The sequence below is a fragment of the Bidens hawaiensis genome, unplaced genomic scaffold (genome assembly GCF_021521415.1).
Source record: "Bidens hawaiensis isolate Kalapana, Puna unplaced genomic scaffold, B.hawaiensis_p1.1 tig00002181_1, whole genome shotgun sequence".
NCBI classification, from domain to species: domain Eukaryota; kingdom Viridiplantae; phylum Streptophyta; class Magnoliopsida; order Asterales; family Asteraceae; genus Bidens; species Bidens hawaiensis.
This window is the reverse complement of record NW_027491116.1, coordinates 1,289,859-1,293,488: the sequence shown is the minus strand read 5'-3', so window position 1 is coordinate 1,293,488 and position 3,630 is coordinate 1,289,859. Positions and strand designations below refer to the sequence as shown.

Below are 3,630 nucleotides of genomic sequence, written 5' to 3'. Positions count from 1 at the left end.
ATTTCTTCATAAGAAATAACTATGAAAAAACAATTAAAAGCATACATCAAACAACTAAAAGCTTACATCAAACTAGTTTCTAAGATAGTTTGAGTTGATTCAAATCCGGAAGAGAGTGAGAAATCGCATTCGACAGCGCTGGCTTTGCCTTCGAAAATACAATATTGTTTACCATTGTTTGCTCATTAACACCTGGTGATCTAAGTTCTCTCGTATTCTTTTCATTTGAAAGTATTTTCGCAAACCTAAACCAACATCCGTCAAAATAATCAAATATACTATCAAAGTTTTTAAAAACCATTATGCATAGTGAAAAGATCTACACAGAACATTATATATATTCTAAGAACACTAACATATATTTTATGAACCTCATCCTATATATATGTATACAAATATAGTATATACCTTACAAGAGCTTGTTCATTGTTAGTGCAATGATCAGCTTGTTCATTGGAAGTGCAACGATAAGGTTCGTATATGCCGGTCCCCAAATTGACCTTCGTCACTGGTTTTTTTAAAAGTTCCTCGCCAACGTGCACCAGATCTTCCAAGTTCTTTCTCGTTGTAAGATCCATTGAAGCCACATCTCCACTCAAAGTATCATCCTAAACCATTTCACATATGTACGTATACACATATTTATTTTAACGTTTGTGTGACTAAAGAGTTTTCATAATTATGATTTGTTAATTTATATATACCTGAACACGAAGGTAATTCTCTTCCAAATGAAGGGCCTGGAAGAGAGCTGAGAGATGATAATCAACCATATCACTACTTGATTGAGTAAATACATCTATTAATGGAGTTGAGCCACTACTTGTCAACCACCCCAAAACTCCCCAACTAGATGATGTGTTAGCATCATACTTCTCTTCGAATTTCGGTGAGCCTGTCCCTAAGGACAATACTAGAAATCGCCCGTATTCAGTTGGTTTAATCGGAAAGAAATCAATGCTACCTCCGGTTATCTCTTGTGTCACTTCACTTATGGCCACCAAAGTCTACAAAATGAATATCGATTACAATTGCTTAATGTAAACTTATATAATTAATGAAAACTCAATAATGATTATGTATTATTAATTAATCAATTATATATAGATATGATGAGAGTAATTTTAGAAAAATCTAATCAAATCATTTATTTTATTACAATAGAGATAACTAATAGAATAAACCCTGACTAATATATTTTGTGTAGTAAGACTATTTGTTGATAGAAAAATTCATGCAATATACATACCGGATTATTTGCAGCCACCCCGCCATCGATAAGATTGAACTCCCCAAGGAGATTTCCTTCTGAATCTTCGGTTGCAAAAGTATGGCCAGGGAGATAAGTTGGCGCAGCTGATGTTCCGATGCATATGCCCGCTAACAATGCATCAAGATCGGGTTTTTCTTCAGCTGAAACATGAAGTTACCATATTGATTTATTACATTTTCCAATCCTAAATTCTATACGAAAACCAGTATCACTGTTGACCTAATAGCTTGAGAAGATGGTAGGCTGCAAGCGTTTGATATCGAACGTTGGAATAACGACATTAGTTAATGTGTCATGGAGTTGTGTTTTTCCTAGTAGTTCATGAACAAGCTCATGTAGATAAACACCGTCATACTTTGGTCCAGATAGAGCTTTGATCACTTTTTCAGCATGACCAAATGGATTGCTACAATTTTTACAACCAAAAAGCTTAAAGAACATGTAACTTAATTAATGTTATTAACGTACGTACTAATCATGCGGGAAGATCCTCGGAGCATGTTCAAGATAAAAGTCTGTTATATCCTTAGCTGCAAACATGGGACGGTTCTCCTCGTTTGGGGAGGTTAGCATCGCTGTCACTAAGCTGCCGGTGCTTGTCCCAGAAATTACGTCAAAGTAATCTGCTAGCCTTGCGTTCTCTCCATCTAGCTTCTGCAATTGCACTTATTTTGTTTATAAAATGGCATGTTGTGTTAAAACTAGAGGTGTTCGTGGTTCAGTTTTATTCCATAAGGTTTAAACCGACTAAATAAATCGCATAAATTTCTATTTGCATTTTAATTTTCATATACATATTTTTGAATTTTTTTACCATTATTTGCTACTGAATTTGGTTGCTATGATCATCGAAAAATTATAATTTTTGATAAAACTTAAATAACTATTTTTAAAATGCCCTTTCAAAAAAAGAAACTATTTTCATCATGCAATTTTTTCGGGTTATTCAGTTTGAATAGAATTCAAATTTTGAGATCCAAAACCCAAAACCATTACTAGTTTATAACAAACTATAATGCTTTATGATCAGTTTTGGTTTGGTTTGGTTTGGTTTGGTTCGGTTTTGGTTTAAATTTTAAACCTAGCTAGCTAATAATAACATCCGAATAAAAGCATTGTAAAAAAGTTTACCTGAAGTTCGGTTTCTAAGAAGCTGAGTATAACGCTTGGGATAATTCCTCGTACTCCACCTCCATCAATGCTTAAGATGGTGATCAAGTTTCCATATGTTGGTCGTTGTAAAGGCACTCTTGGTGATTCTTTAGAAGGCATAATGGATAATATAATATGTTTAATTTTGTTACAAGGTTAATTCCTTAATTATACTGTTTGGTTTTGAAGAGTCGAATGAATTGGGCGAGTATTTATGGTGTTAAAGAAGATCCATGTGAATCATTAACCGGGTTCGGATTGTGTTCTCGTATAGGTGTCAAAGAAGTCGGTTTTGGTGACACAAAGAAACAACTTTCGGGTCAAAAAATGGATACTGCAACATAAATACATCTGTTACGCTTGATGTCATGCAGTTGCTGACCATTTAGGTGAAAAACGATACCGTTCAAACAATCGCATTGAAAGTGTGTGTTTTTATTTCCTTGTTTTATATATTACTAGTCTTGTAAGAAAAAAAATAAAATTCAACAATGAAACAAGCATAAGTAGTAAAAATTATGATATAAATAATTTTGTTTTTTAGAGCAGGCTGGCACGTACGCTAAACCCTTCAACCAACTATAGAAAAACGATTTAACTACATACACCTGACTGATACCACGAGGTTACTAGCCCTTTGGTTTACCATTTTCTTTTTCTTTTGAACGACTAGACTAAATTTTTTACATGATTATGACAACAGGATTTGTAAAATATGAGAATCCGGTTACTAGAGCCACTGAACCTTTGAGATCTCGACAAACATGTTTGTGTATCATCAACACAAATTAGAGGACTTTCATTGATGGACAACGTCGGTTTTATATCCGTCTATCAAGATAGAAACCTCGGTAATACGTCATTGAAGGTCCTAGACAAACTTATTGTGGAATAAAGACTTCCTCAATGGGTTACCGACGGACGATCATGGACCCTTATTTTACCGCGGGTGCTCGGTGACCAAGGATGGAATAGCCCGTCAAGTGAAAGCCATCTTACAATAACGTACGTGGGCATATATGCCCAAGTAACGACATTAGGTAACTCTGCTAAATGCTAATTAGGTAAGATCCAAAAAGTTACATCTCGAGCAAATGAACAAAACAATATTTAATTATGTTATATTAACACAAATATGACGCCTGAAATAAATAATTTTTGGAATGTATCATATGAGATAACTCATGACCCGAGCTGAATCAGAA

The 3,630-nt window shown here is 34.3% G+C and overlaps 1 pseudogene across 1 annotated transcript; it reads right to left on the bottom strand.

The window, feature by feature from the left end:
* Positions 1-2,592, bottom strand: LOC143608891 (patatin-like protein 2; annotated as a pseudogene). The gene is made up of 7 exons (XR_013149347.1): positions 2,405-2,592; positions 1,746-1,927; positions 1,486-1,679; positions 1,250-1,407; positions 705-1,007; positions 409-608; positions 1-245 (listed from the first exon to the last, which is right to left on the bottom strand). The product of XR_013149347.1 is annotated as a patatin-like protein 2 (transcript).
* Between the last annotated feature and the right edge of the window lie 1,038 nt (positions 2,593-3,630).